This window comes from Fundulus heteroclitus, chromosome 2, assembly GCF_011125445.2.
Source record: "Fundulus heteroclitus isolate FHET01 chromosome 2, MU-UCD_Fhet_4.1, whole genome shotgun sequence".
In the NCBI taxonomy this organism is placed as follows: Eukaryota; Metazoa; Chordata; class Actinopteri; order Cyprinodontiformes; family Fundulidae; genus Fundulus; species Fundulus heteroclitus.
Window position 1 is genome coordinate 9,718,021 of NC_046362.1, and position 15,530 is coordinate 9,733,550.

A 15,530-nucleotide genomic window follows, 5' to 3' on the forward strand; every position below is an offset into this window, starting at 1 on the left:
AAAAAAACTTCCTTTCTAGTAATCTGGCAAGATACATTAAATGGTATTACTGTAATATGGCCCTTTTAATTTTGTCTGTCAATTAAATCAATTATGAAATGGTTACTAATATGGGAGTACAGAGGTGGCGTTTCTGCTAATTTCACTCTAGGCCTAGCTCATGTTTACCTTTCATTGAAATATTGCAGCGTTTTGAAGTGTAGCAAATGAACATCGTATTAAGCCACCCAGTCTGGTCGATAACCTGTAATCTGACCTCTTGTTCCCTCCCGACATGTTCGTTTCACTCTCTCTGTTTCTCTGTCTGTCTGTCTGTCTGTCTGTCTGTCTGTCTCTCTACTATGTGTATGTGTGTGTGTGTGTGTGTGTGTGTGTGTGTGTGTGGGGGAGGGGGGGTAGCTGGAAACAAGAAAAAAAGGCTAGACAGGAGGAGATAGGGAGTTAGCTCTTAGGGAAGTTAAGCCGAGAGATGGTGGATGGAGGGATGGCACCAAAGAGATGGAGGAAGATAGCTTTTAGAGAACTAAAAGCCCCTGCCCCTTTTACCTCAACACAAGGCCCCTGTTGTCTAGAATCACATGATGAATGGGAGCTGACTTTGAATGGATGAAAAGCAACTTCTCTGATCTAACAAAAATGGAAGGGATAATGGGCCTGAAGCATGCTAAAATGTTTGAATAATTTGAGAACACGTTAATCCAAGTATCATGGTAAGTAGCCCTGCTGTTGTTTTGCCAGCATTTAAAATGTGTTGTCCGTGTTCTTACTGTATTTTAATTGGATTAGTGGCTCTTAACAGAACTTTTTAAGGGCTGTGAAAGAGCATAAGCAAGAACATTAGTTCACAAACATGCTCAGAAACCAATCAGCACAATTTATGAAAAAGATGGATTAGAATTTAGATTAACCAAAAATACTATTAGAAAAATTGGTTACACCCATAGGTGTAAACAAATCAGAGAAGTTAGGTCTGTTTCATAAAGGGTTATCATTTAGCTATCAATAAATTACTTAATCTGGTGAGGTATTCCTTGCGTACTAAATGTATTTTTAAATGTATTAAAAATACATTTTTCAGTTTTTGTCAAGATATCTATACGACATTTTAATTGTGATTAATTTTACGTGTGTTTAATACTCTTATTTTGAAGAAAGGAGGTGGTTAACCTTTAACAGCTAACAATGCTAATGTTGACATCTGCTGCATAGCTTCTTATCAGTGCTAAACACAATGGGTATTTTTTAATGACTGTGTTTCATCATCTCCAGTTCAAAATTTTAAATACTTACACTGAATAATCATGAACTAGACAATTCAGGATATTTTATTACAATTTAAGATTAAAAACGTGATCTTATTTTTACAAAAGACAAAAAGGGGATATTTTCACTGCTTTTTTGCATTACATCAATATTAGACTTAGACTATCATAAAATAATGATATATGGACTAGTCAGTTTTAGGTTAATTGATTACAATTTGATGGCAGGTTCTTTATAACATCTTTCAGGGACCTTTACTTCCAATGATGTCAAACTGTAGCACAAGTGCCACTGGTGAAATTACTCAAAACTGTGGTGCTATAAAGAGGAATATATTTATATTACAGCATATATAAAACATTATTACAAAATCTCTCACTATAAACTGAAGCAGACAACAGTCCAACAAGAACAAGTTCAAGTGGCTACTTATTTACCCTTCAATTCAAAACATGGATCCAAATCCAAAGGAGACCTGCCCAATAATATTACTTCTGAAATAGCTGTGATCAGAGACCAGCTAACAACTATTTACAATACTAACAGCTGTGCATTTTTTATGTTGTGTATTCAGCTACTAAATAAAAATGTACATTAGTTTATAGTCACAGGCTGCCACTCTGGATCCCTGAGCAAAACCCTTAAACCCAGATTGCTCCCCAGGCGCCACACATTGGCAGCCCACTGCTCCCCAGGGGGGTGAGTTAAATCCAGAGAACACATTTCATTGGAATGTATGTTTCAATGACACATTAAAATTAAAGTTATTAGACCCATGTACAAAAAAAAGAAAACTAACAGGAAAAAAACAGTAGTGGTGTAAATAAACAGTTACTAGCTGTAGCTATTGATATGTTTTAAACATGTAGTGTTTGTTTAGGATTTAAATGTTTGGATTAGTGAGAAAGTCCCGACTTTCTTAAAAGTTTGACTGAATGGGGCTCTCTGGGTTTTCAACTTGGAACCAAAAAAAAACAAAAAACGTTCTGATTAAAAACTGAATGCATAAGAAATCTCCAATGGCTATAAATAAAGTGCCAATCAAAAAGTCAAAGTCATGCTGTGTTGCTGTTTCAAAATGCCTCAGTATGATGTTACTTGGAAACGTTAATACTTACTAAAGCATATGAAATAAAGTTTGAGAAACCACTGCTTTACTGCATTTGTTAAAAAGAAAAAAAAATTCCACTCTTAGTCGTCGTCCCCAACAAATACTGCTAAAATCTCCTCTCGTGTTCATGAAGCCATATCATACATCATCTCATGCTGAACGTATTGTCACAATCAAACAGTTTCTATATGAGCCAGGAACTTATTAATACTTAATGCTTTCAGTGACTGAAACTCACCTGCAGCAGATTTGCCATAAAATACAGCTCTACCTCTAGGCAGAGCCCCTTGTTAGCGTACTAGACAGAGGAAAGGGAGCCGAAAGCACTTGCACTGCACCTAAACGCTGAACTCTGTGAATTCTGATTCTCTGTGGAGTATTTTATCCACCATTACAACGGCTGGGCGGTGCTCGAACTGAATTCTTGCTCCCACTTATGGAAAAGATCATGTGCTCCATTCGAGTGGGGGGTACGTAAGTGGAGCTGCTCCTGTCCCACAATTGTGTTTGCAATCTCTACTGAATAGCGCTGTTTGACATCATGAGTTCAGCAGAAAAGATGCAGCGTCTCGTGATTTTTGCCACACGACCCCCAGTTACTGCAGAGCAATTTATAGTCTTTTGTTAAAAATGCTTGCACAAAAATCTAATGAAGCAATAACCATCTTTATCGAAACATAGAAAATAAGTAAGGGCGCTCTAAGTGACCCAAAACATATTTAGTTAAGCCCACATACTGTACGGTATGTTCAACACATGGCTACAAGCTGTAAATGACTGAAAGTACAGAATGTGTTTTAGCCTGGCAAAGCTAACTTGGGTGACTTCCACCGAAGTGCTCTGGCTCCATCGCCCTTTCAAAGCTGCCAGTCAAATGCCTTCAACTGCCTCAGTCGATATGATTTGCAGCCCCCCTAGCAGATTAGCAGGGTGACATTAACTCAAGTCGTTTAAAAGATGGACGAGTGAGTCTTCCTGGCAACAGAAGTGCCAGAATAGGCACTCGTTAGTCCCCATGCAGTGAACACAAATGCTTTCTCCAGGAAGCTGCGAAAACCCCCTGTCAGCACAATAACATTTTGCCGACTCCTGACCCATCGGCTTGTCCTGTACCTTTTTAAAATGATGCATCCTCTAAACATCTGAAAGTGGTTGAACTAAAATTGCTCCTTCAGTTAATTCCATCCAGCTGAAAACAGGAGCTGCATGAATACTTGATAACACAACCAGAACTGTGAAAATCAGATTTTAAACATGCAGATAACCATATCTGTATGGTTTAAGGGCACCCTAGTCCTTTTTTGATTGCTGCTATGAAGAAAACATAGGGGAGGTAATAAGGGGTTCAGTATATTGACTACAGCGGACGCTTTGACATGAACTCGGTAACTTGTGGATCAAAGAAACAGCCTTCCAGCTGAAGGACGCCCACTCCATCTACTGAGCAGAAGCCATTCCACACTGCATATCTGGGGTGATAAACATGTCTCTGCAGTGGAATTAGTTAATGTCCAAGTGTGCAGGCAAGGCTCTGCTGCAATGCTGACAGGAAGAGTCTGCTTCTGTCCTAATTCACCAATCAACACGTTCCAGAGATGCTGTAGCGATTGAATTCACGTGTTGTGCATGTTTTCTCCACATAATATGTTGTCTAATCTTCTCTTTGTCAGTTATTGCGGGATCTAATGCAGAAAGTAAAAAAAATGTTTCCAGAGTGTGACTGTTAGAGGGGTTTTGGCGATGAAAAGGCAGGTGTCGTTATATTATTAGAGCTTTATTGCTATGTCTACAAGGATGCATGCATTTGCTGACTCAACAAAAATCCCTGAGATTATATATTCCTGGACATTGCTTTAGGCAGATATTTCATCCTTCCTTTTTAAAGAAAAAAGAAGAAAGAACTGCATCTAAAAGGCCTGTGGGATTTTATTAATGACAAAAAAGGTTTTGAGCATGGCTGAAGCTGTGCTAGGTTGGAGATTTACCCAAAAACAACCACAGCTCCTTTTTCTCTTTAACAGGTAGACGACTAACTGATAGTCAGGCGACACTAATCCCCCTCCCACCACTCCCTGCACAAGGAACTAGTGTTATGGTTTGCCACAGTTTTCTGCACTTAACAACATCTGCGTGCAGAACGTTTCTTGATTCTGCTTCCTGTATCACTCTTCCTCATCAATTACGACTTGTCAGTCTAATGTAGGCTCACCACATGTGGAGTAAACCTCTCGCTTTAGAGTCTGGCTGTGATCCATACAACAGCACCAAAGATGTGTTCTTGTGCTTTCTCAGGTCTTTCTCAGGTCTTGTAGTAGGAAATAATCCAGAATGTGTTAATGACATGGTTTGACACCTAGCTTCAACATTATTCTAACATATAAAACTAAGACAATGTTCAGCTCAGGAAGCAGCATCAAACTTTATGGGCTTTTTTTTTTGAGTAGAGATGGTTATCATCTGCGAATAGTGTTGTATCCCATGGATTAGAAGTTTTTCAGTTTGATCTGTTACAAAATCCTAATATATATATATATATATATATATATATATATATATATATATATATATATAGTGTTAGTTTGAGTTGTTTTGAACAACTAAAATCAGCTAAATTGGGGGGTCTGTCTGAGAAGCTGTTTGTCTTCCACCTTCAAAGGGACATACAATACAACATTTTTACTGCAGTTAAGAGAACTAATGACACTATTAACTTTACACAGCTTCGCTTCTTCAAAAGAATCCTAATTAGATAGGTCTGAACTATCCTTTTAAGGAATTCCAAGTGGAGATATGTCTTAGCTCTACCTAAAGTCCAGCTTCTGATTATATCTTGTGCTCTTTTTGTGATTTAGTATACATGTTGCAGCCGCAGTCTCAATTGGTATAAATCACTTATGTTAATGTGTTTGACATTAAAGGTTTAAGGGAAATGAAATTTTAATTACACTATTGATTTCTGATGATATATTGACAGCCACCATGATAGTACCAAAGGCCAAGTGAAGGGCAAACCAGCAGCAGGGTGGCGTTCCATCACAGCACTGCCGTTTCAATTAGACTCACTTGGCAAAAACAGATAATGCAAAAAGAACTATGACTTCTGCTTAGCATTGAACAGAAGCTTCTGGACTCAATTGGCCGTACCATTACAAGAACTGTTTTACAGAAATAATATATTTTGCATTTCAATGAATAACCCTGAAGACAATTTGGCAAAATCCAAAATATAACTATTATATATTATTTATAACATAAGTATAAAACAAGAAGTTAGGGTGATGTACTGTAATATGCAGAGCCACTTGCTTTATGAAACGAAAGAATAATGGGGTGTTTCAGGTAGCATTACGTTTAGTAGGAATAAGAGAAATGGATGTGGCTCTTTATATGCTGCCAGAGACTTGTTTGCATCTCTAAAAGGAAACGCACTGCTACAACCGCACAAATCGGCTAAAATCACAGACCTCTTTGTTGACGACAATCACAGCCGCCCTTCCTCCTTAATTCACTTGACATCCGCCAAGGACAACGGCAAACAAGACCTTCCCTGTCCCTCGCATCAAACGACCACTATGATCCCACTGCAGGGCCTCTCATGCAGATGCCGTCCAGCCTCGGGCATCGCCGAACCAAGACACTGGCATTAAGCGGAACGGCATCTGACTCCTGTTAAAAACAACATAATTGGCGTCCCGTGTGAGAACTCGCACCTCTGTGTCACCGTAACATCATGTAGGTAGAGTGGCCTCACAACTGGGAGCTAATAAACACCTTGTCGCTGCAGTAGGTGTCAGCTTTGCACCCCAGATGAGAGCGTCTCCAGGAGACATGAGAACATGTCATAAGCCGGCATTAGCCCACTCGCTAATAACACTGCTGGTCATTTTGCGTGGCAGCGAGAAAAAGAGAGCCTGTGATCAGTCACCGCGCTCTAACGTTACCGTCCACACCACCGCCACCCACTCTGTCTCGCCTGCTCCGGTCTGCTGTCAAATCTACGCTCAAGCTGATTTCTTCCATGAATTATTAATGCAGCGCGCACTCTGAGGCTGCTCCCATTGTTTTCCTTCTCTGTTCTCCCTCTATATGATTGGATTACTAATGCACTAATATCTAAGCATACCTACCCGAAACACCTTGTGAGGAGCGTGATTTTCCTGCCATAGCTGATGTTCTGTATTAAACCAGCCACTGTGTAGAGGTTTTGGGTTATTGCAAGCATTGATCAACGGGCCGTAATTCAATGTGGGATGTCGACAGCAGGGCAATGCTGTAGGATAAGACAGGCCTTTGCAATATGCCACCACCTACTGCGGGGCAAAAAGGTGAATCGTATTGATGGCACTGGATAGCCAAGGTCAGCTGCTGCACATTAATTTAATGAAGGCACCCGGAGGGCCGATCGCATCGCACACTCAAGAAATCCGAGGGAAAACTTAAAACCAGGTGACAATGAAACCACCAGCAGCAGATTAGAGAAAACAATCAGTTTGATGGGGTCACTTGAAAGTCGCTATGGGTCCTCAGTAAACACAAACATAGCACAAAACAGTCACTTTTATGGGCATCACATGGGGGGGGGGGGGGGGGGGATTGCCACACCCTTGCCCCTGTCTCCATGTGATACCTCAAAGGGTATCATCTATCTATTATATTGGATTTTGGGTTCTGATAAAGCTAGAGAGGCTGCTGCTCCTGCTCCTCTATCTGCCTGTTCACTCCCTCCAGTTATTTATAACATATAAAGCTACAGCACTTTATGAATAACCGCAGGCACAGCCTTACACAGCCTTTAATACTGAGCTGCACAGGGTTATTTGTGCATTGCATACTTTTTTTTCTCCTTTTACACATAATATACACTCAAAAGAGACAGACTGAAAAATGAGAAATTCAGGAGCCACTATATATATATATATATATATATATATATATATATATATATATATATATATATATATATATATATATATATATATATATAGTCCTGTCAACGCTGCCTTTAAAAACAAACAACAGACAGACGGGAGTGTGTGCACCATAAACGAGCAAGTTTCTTCCTGTGTCCCATATTGTCGCAGCCGAAGCTATATATAGACCCCTGCTAACTGTCATCCCGTTCAAAACAAAGAGTCCCAAGTTAATTCTGGATAGAGGGGAAAGAAGTGAAAGAAAAACCGCCGCATATCTGCAGAATCCTGTTCGCTTTTTATCTTTTTTTTTCTCAGCTGCCCATTTAACAGATCACCATCTTTTGCAGATGGATTAAAAAAAATGGTATTCACGAATGGATCACGACTTGCACACAACGTGAAATGTTATCTCAGCAGGGCCAAAAGCGCTGGCAAATAAGGGCTAGAATAAGGTAAGCTTCTGTAATTGTAACTCTCCACCTATTTCACCCACCCACAGACAAACACACACACACACTCACACACAGAGAGAGAGAGAGAGAGAGAGAGAGAGGGAGAGAGAGAGAGAGAGAGAGACAGAGAGAGTCTACATTCTGTTTCCTTTTCACACTGTCACCCAATTAACAATTAAATTGGACGAAGGCTTTAAGCCTTCATCTTACAGCCAAGGGCAGTGGGGTGGGGGGGGGGGGGGGGGGGCATATACGTAAAATATGTATTGATCATAATCATAAATCTTTAAATGGAATGAAATAAATGTGGATTAATGTTGAAACCTGCAGAGGACGCACCTAAGCAGGCTCCTTATTTTGTTACTGGTCCATTTTTCTCTGTCCTGTCCACAGGAGAGATTCTGCTCTGAGCACCACAGGCTCAGGCTAATATTTTATAGTTATGCTCTTTATTTTCATTTTATTTATTTATTTTATTTTGCCCACTGCACTGAGTTCTGACTTTTTAGAAAGCCTCTGCCTTTCGCATTTAACGATCTTTCCTTCAAAACAGATTTGGCTGCATTATGTACATCCTTGTCTTGCCATACCTATGCCTTGGCCGCGCGCCACATTACACCGCATAGACAGAAACGCAAACACATAAACGCTCACCTACGGACACATTGTAACCTAAACGAATCGGAAGACTTTGGGGGGAAAAAAAGCCTGATCGTTTATTGTTATCTTTACAGATACTCACCTGCGACAGCACTCACAGCTTCCAAGCATGCTTTCGCATCTCTCCGCGACGGCAACTCCCAGCCAACAGCACTCAAATTGAGACGCACTATCTCAAGTCCATCCCCCGCCTTTAAAAGACGGCTTTCATAAAGCAAACTGAGGGGAAGCGCAGACCGACTGATTTCCAACGAATTTCTCCACAGCGACCGCAGCTCTAATGTGTGTTTCAGCTGAAAAAAGATTCCCCCCCACCCCTCCCCAAATACAAGCCGATCCTCTCTCGGTGACGGTTGTGGCGGTGATGATGATGGGACTCCTCACTTGAGCGCCCCAAACTCGTCCGACGATGTGCTGGGAACCCAAAAAAAAAAAAAAGGCAGGAATGCTGATGGCAGGTAGACGGGTTGGCGACTCCTACGCGCGGCTCCTCTGTAAGCAGGCGGGCGCACGGCTCCTTGATGCGGTCTCTCTTCAGCCACTCCGCTCTGAGCAGCGCTGTGTTTGTGCGTGTGCGTATGTGTGTGTGTGTGTGTGTGTGTGTGTGTGTGTGTGTGTGACTGACTGTCGTCAGAGGCAGAAGCAATCCGCCTTGTTGGAAAGGAGGGTTGGAGATGATCAGCGGAACGCACTCCCGGCCCGGGATCCAACTCAAAGCGCGCGTGCCTATTCGTGCCTGCGTGCGTGAGTGGACGTGTGTGGTTCACACTGGTTGGTTCGTGTTGGTGTGTCGGAGTCTGAGGAGCCCTCCTTCATTTGCTGCTAGATTTTTTTTTTTTCAGTGCCTTGATTTATTTGTCAAGCTCTGCGGATTTGTTCAAGGTGCTATCCGCATTTTTACGCATAAAAGTAAAAGTGCAACAAAATAACACGGCTTATCTTTGAAAAATACTGAAGCAGGTTTGAACACGGTATTAAAACGAATCTTCTAACTGAGGTTGAATTAGGGTGGTAGATGTGTCGGTGAGACACTCGTAGTACCTCGTTTGAGGGCCTGATGGCGCTGTGGACTTCAGATACAGCGGCCATACAACCCTTTCCAAGAGGCGGGCCCTGCAGAGTGTTGTCTAACACATCTGATCCTTTATCTATCCCCCTGCGAGTGTAAAAAACGGGGTCTCAGGCACCGTCGGGCCAGAGATTGCAGAGGAGTGTTTAAGGAAAAGAGAGTAAATATTTCACACGGTTAAGCTCCTATTTCTGCCACCCTTCTGTAATGTGCTCTGAAGTGACAGGCGAGCACATCAGCGCTCTGTAAGTGTCATAATAGGGGACGTTCAATGTCACCGGATGGCTCTAAATCCGCAAGATGTGAATTTAAATACGCTTTAACATTGTTACGCAGACTCTGAATGCTGAATGACAGAGTTTCCTTTGTAATCTCTGCCCATGGTGCTCATTGATTAGAGGAGGTTAGTACGGGGGAAAATAATGAGTGGAGTCCTTGTGCCGATCTGTTAACACAACCCACTGCTTAACAATAAAAGTGTCCGATTCTGAAGGAAAGGGCTGCTGCTGCTGATAAAGAGTAGAAGTAATGCTCTTTGTGGAAAAGATGGACAGTAAGTAAGATTCTGTGCATGAATGCATGACAAAATAAACAAAACCTTTAACGCAAATAAATATAATAAGAAATGCACTGATTTGGGGTTTTGCTGCCAATTTCTATTGTCTGTTTTTTGTAACCTCTGTCCCGCAGAAAAAGAATGTAGCCGATAACCATTTGTTTTTTTTCACGAGGACCCAGTATTCTTGAATGTTTTTCGGGTAAACTAATGTCAGGTTCACGTGGCAGGATAATTACCCCCTTCCGACAATCTTTCGGATGCCTCGATTATCGGAGTGGCTCTTAAGACAGTCTTAGGAGCGATTCTTGCGCTGTGTGGTGTGTTAAAGCTAGTTGGTAATCCTGTTCAGAAACACTTTTTGTTATATTGTGTGAAATGGTCCTTCCATCCTGAGTGTAGTCAATACATTATGTATTCAGAAAAACGGAGGGGAAAATAGATCTCTGTGAGAGCTGCAGGCCTGTAAAACTCTGCCTGCTGTTTGGTCCGAATGGCAAAGATCTGTTAGTGGATTGGTTCTGCCCTGACCCCACTCTGTCCCTCGAGTTCCGGGGGAATCACCTTATCTATCCGTTGTCCCACACGCCAATCATTGTGACGTGCTCACATAACAGCAGTGTCATTCCTTGTTAGTTTGCCCTTGCTGGCTGCGCATGCGGACTTCTGGTGTTTTTGTATATGTTAGCTTGGCAGTTAGTTTCGGTGTTAGCCGTTCATTGTAGCTCCGCTGCTCTCAACGTATACTTTGAAAATGGTTGAGAGTCACAAGAAGCAAATCGCGTACAAGTTTATGAGAAAAAGAAGAAGAAGGTTTCAGTAGAAAGAAATTTGTGTGGATTTGGGAGATTTTTCTACGCAATTGCCCCGAGGAGTGGAAGAGCAGGATATGTCAGTCTTGCGCATGCGCAGTTATTCAAAAAGGGACATTTCCGGAAAAATCCCAGACTCTCTCTTTAAGTGTGGCTTATTTGCTCGGAAGCACTTCGGGACTGCTCTGGCCTCTTGTTGGGGATATTAAACATGTTGGATTGCCTTGTCCCGTTATCCTATCATGCGAGGTGTTACCCTTGAGGACAAACGAGAACGCCGACCAGTTGAATGTGACATGTAGCCTATCAGAAAGAGATTCCACACTAAAACAACATTGTTCAAAGGCATAGAGGCAATAGCTGATTAATAACTCTGCAAAACATTTTCTTGAACTTTCTGGTAATGCCAACTGCTTTAAAATAGGAAATATTTATTCTGAGTTAATGTCAGACAGTGTGAAAAATGGTATTGCCTCTTTTCTTACACTATATAATGTCTGGTTTCAGCTGCAGAATAAAGGCGACATGAATATCAGACAGTGTTTTGAAGGATCTCTGTTCAGTGTAGAATAAGCAAGCTCAGGTTTGATCAGTCCAAGTGTTTCAGAGTTACAACTAGAGAGGATCAAATCTAGTCAAGTCTCGCTTTGAACATTGTAAAGACCCCCTAAACAGCAGACAAAACCTTTGTAACAACAGTTGTGGTATTCATTGTTATCAAATTGTTCATCTCTTCTCTGACACTGTGTCACTATTTATCTTTCTAGTGAATACCCCAAAAGCTGCCATATAGATATTTTAAAGGTGATGGGAAGTTAAAAATAATGGTAATAAGGGTAAGTCACAACTACAAACCAACCAAGACATGGTAGTCCACCAGGGCTGACAGGCTGGGCAAAGAGTCAACGAGCATGGTAAATCTGGAGCAGCAGCAGAGATCCACAGTTCAGGTGGGAGAGTCCATATGATAGAACAACTATTGGCTGTGTACTCCTCAAATCAAGCCTTTTTTGGTATACATAAACCCATTGCTAACAGAAAGCCATAAATTAGCACCATTTGCAGTTTCCCACATGCAATAAAGGGGACAAAGGAGATGTGGAAGAAGGTCCTCTAGTCAGATGAGGCAAAAATTAGACTCACTGGCCTTTGCAAAACACCATGTATGCCTGAAACCTAACGCAGCACATCACACTGGAGATTGGACATCACAACATTGGAACCTATGGCAGTGGCATCATCATGCTGTGGGGAGGCTTTTCTTCAGCAGGGTCAGGGAAGCTGGTCAGCATTGATGGGAAGATTGATGGAGCTTAAACCAAGGCATAGCTGGAAGACGGAGGTTCAGTTTCCAGCAGGAAAACCCCAAATATACAGGCCAGAGTTCCAAATGAATGGTCCAGTCAAAGTCTAGACCTTAATTCAGTTCCCAACCCATGGCACCCATCCATACAGTCTGACTGAGCTTATGCTGTTTGGTAGATAAGAATAGGTGAGCTTGTTTCATCTCTAGATGTAAAGAGTGCAGTAAAAAGGGATTCTACAAATGAATGGCTCAGGGGACTAGAAATGAAATGCATACCACAGATTACACACGCAAATCCTTAAAAATCTTTTAAAACGATATATCCTCTTATTTTTCCACATCACATATAGCTGCTGAATTTTTAAATCAAATAAAATCAGAATAAGACACATATAAGCTTGTGATTATAGCATAAAAATTGTCAAGGGTTGTGAGTACCTTCGTAAGGCCTTCTTATTATTATTTGCATATTTTATCTACATGTTCCCTAATAACTCTCAACAAATGAGGAACATTTATTAAATGTTAGACCACAAGTGTTAAAATGTGTTTCAGTCCTCCTTGTATCCTAAAACCTTTCTCCAAAGACCCTCAGGACAACCCGAGTCATTCAGGCATCACCGCTACATGTGAATGTCATCAGCATCAGTTCACGCATGGCCAAGGCAACCTTGCACCCTTGCACCCCTGGCCGTGAAACCACTCCTTAGGGGAGAGATGAAGTGAGGGCCGAGCTGGCCGTTTTTCTTTCCAGATCAGCACACTAGAACTGACCATATCAAAACTTAGCTGCAACAAAAAAAGAAAAAACAAATAAAAACCTCAACCACTTCTTCAGGCTTCTGCTCGTGACTGCAACACTGAGAATAAATGGTTGAAAAAAACAAACAAAAAAACAACCTTTGAATTATCACGTTTGGCAACATGTTTCATCTGAGCATGCATGTCACCCAGCAGCTGCTCTATAATCCTTTTTCATCATCAGAATATTTGCAGTGCTGGTAAAAAATTTGCTTAAAGTGGTGGTAGATGAGAGCACCATTCAGAGGAGTAAGATTATAGGAGAGAAAATTAGCTTTGGCAGGATCTACTTCATGGGAGGCTGGAGAGAGGCTGGGTTCACGGTCCTTATCCCTGCCTGCCTCATTGCCATTCACTCCATCCTGCTAAAAGCTCCAAACAACATCAGAGGTAACAATGGATACCTGTGATGCCATGGGCTCTGAGAGCATCCCATCAATAATGAATTTCTTTTGTTCCTCAACTGTGCCACACATGCTCGGCCATAATCTTTTACTGTATTGGGAGTAATGGGGCTCCATCACGTGGACACTCGTGATGCTGGGAGACAAAAGTTATTTAATTAGAAAGCAAAATCACAGATTTCTTGCTAGAAATTAAAAAGAAAAATCTATTTTCTGTTGTATTCCTACTTTTAGAAAAGGTTAAGTGTACAAAACTAGAGAAATGACAGATCAAGAGAGAAGACTAGGTTGTTATAAAACATAAATAAAAACTAGATTCATAAGCGCATTCCAACCGTTTTGTGTATGATCATTACTTTTATTGGACCAGTCACTAATTTAGATTTTTGCACAGTTAGTAAAATTTTAGACTCAGATAACATCTCTAATTAGATATTCTTGTCCATGTTTAGTATACAGAACAGCCTGAAGCACATGGCAAGATATACTTGACAGATGATAATGGCAAAGAGGCTGAGAAATCTGTTCACAGAACAACTTCCATTTTCTGCTACTGACAGAAAGATGGAGAACAATTTTACAACCATACCTGCATTGGGGAGCAACAAAAGTGCAAAATTGTATACAGACTATGCCATTGAATAATTGCATAAATGTTCCACTACATAACTCAAACTGGAAAAATAAATAATATACTGTAGTATTGGGGTAATTAAATATAGAATAAATAATCAAACCTGTTATCTAAAATAAAATCTGTCAGCTTTGATCATTAAGGTTCATTAGTGTGGGCTACTGCTTACCTGCTATGCCATTCTGGAGGACCGTTCAGAATATTAGTAGTTATTATTATTATTATTATTATTATTTTTATTATTATTATTATTATTATTATTATTATTATTATTATTATTATTATTATTATTATTATCTAACTGGTGACATAATTATTATCTGATCAATCAAAAAATAAGGCCAGGTTTCCTGTCGCGTCAGTTCCTTGAAGGACCACACGAGCTAAAGTGAAACAAGATAAGTGTTGGCATAATTTACCAAAATACTAGTCACAACATTTTTTGGTCCACTTTGACATTTGCTCTGCATTTAATTCTACAAGAGAAGCACATCCGTGTGGTATAAATTGCATCTTTGAATTGTGACCCTCTTGCTGCAGGCTGCTAAAAGCTATTTAGCTGGAGTTTCGATCATTTATGCTACGGTATCAGATGTAGACAGCTTTGAAGCTTCATATGTTGTCTGAAGACAGTGTAATCCACGACCATGAGCTACAGATGTGAAGGTGAGTGCGTTAAGCTTTAAGCTATGTTTTGTCTGGATTTGAGGATTCTAAATGGCCTGTTGGGCTAACAAGCTTGACCTGAAAGGCACCCGGTTACAAAAACTATAAGGAAGCATTTTTAAGTCATTTGTGTGTGTGTGTGTGTGTGTGTGTGTGTGTGTGTGTGTGTGTGTGTGTGTGTGTGTGTCTGTGTGTGTGCGCGCATACGCTTGTGTGTGGATGCATTTTGGGTACCTGGTTGAGAAAAGACAGAAAAAAAGACATGTCTTGAAAAAGTATATTATAGTATACTTAAACTACTTATAGTAAAACAAGATGCAAATTATTTCCAAACAGTGTGAGAATACAGGATGCTCAGTAGCTTCCTAGTTGCACCAAACTAAATGGCCATTACACAGCTTTAGTCCTGCATTTTAAACTTCTGCAGTTCCAAAGCTAAAATAGTTCAATTTTGAAGTATTTTTAGTAACACTAAACAAAGAAACATAGATCCCAAAACATTGCAAAAATCTCCTGCCATCTAATTCTTGTTAGCTGAACATATTGCTACAGTCCTAATACCTTGTCGAAAAGCAAACAAAGCGTGCCTCTAAGTAAATAGATTATTGCACCAAAATACCACAGAAAGATGTTGTGGTTGAAAATGGATTTTAGAAATACAAATACTAAACTTTTAAAACTGTATCACTTTTTGACAAAAGGCTTTCATTTTTTTCTAGTGTAAAACTCCAGATGACCTAATTATATTGTATTCCACTTTAATTCCAAGGTGGAGAATCAGCAGTAGAGCTGCTTTCTATTCTGTTAATCTCAACAGACAAATATAGGCAGATGCAGATTTATGGGTGTGCAACAGGGAAACTAGATCCAGCCTTGTTGCTAG

General features: G+C 40.6%; 1 protein-coding gene across 2 annotated transcripts in view; it reads right to left on the bottom strand.

Moving 5' to 3' along the window:
* lingo1a (leucine rich repeat and Ig domain containing 1a) overlaps positions 1-15,530 on the bottom strand; it is a 196,927-nt gene that overhangs the window by 19,373 nt on the left and 162,024 nt on the right. The window contains exon 1 of one of the 2 annotated variants that reach the window (XM_012868950.3): positions 8,482-9,148. The exons of the other annotated variant lie outside the window; for it this stretch is intronic. The gene's annotated coding sequence lies outside the window, so the exon portion shown is untranslated. Of the gene's footprint in view, positions 1-8,481; positions 9,149-15,530 lie in introns of those variants that run through there. 2 annotated transcript variants of the gene reach the window in all.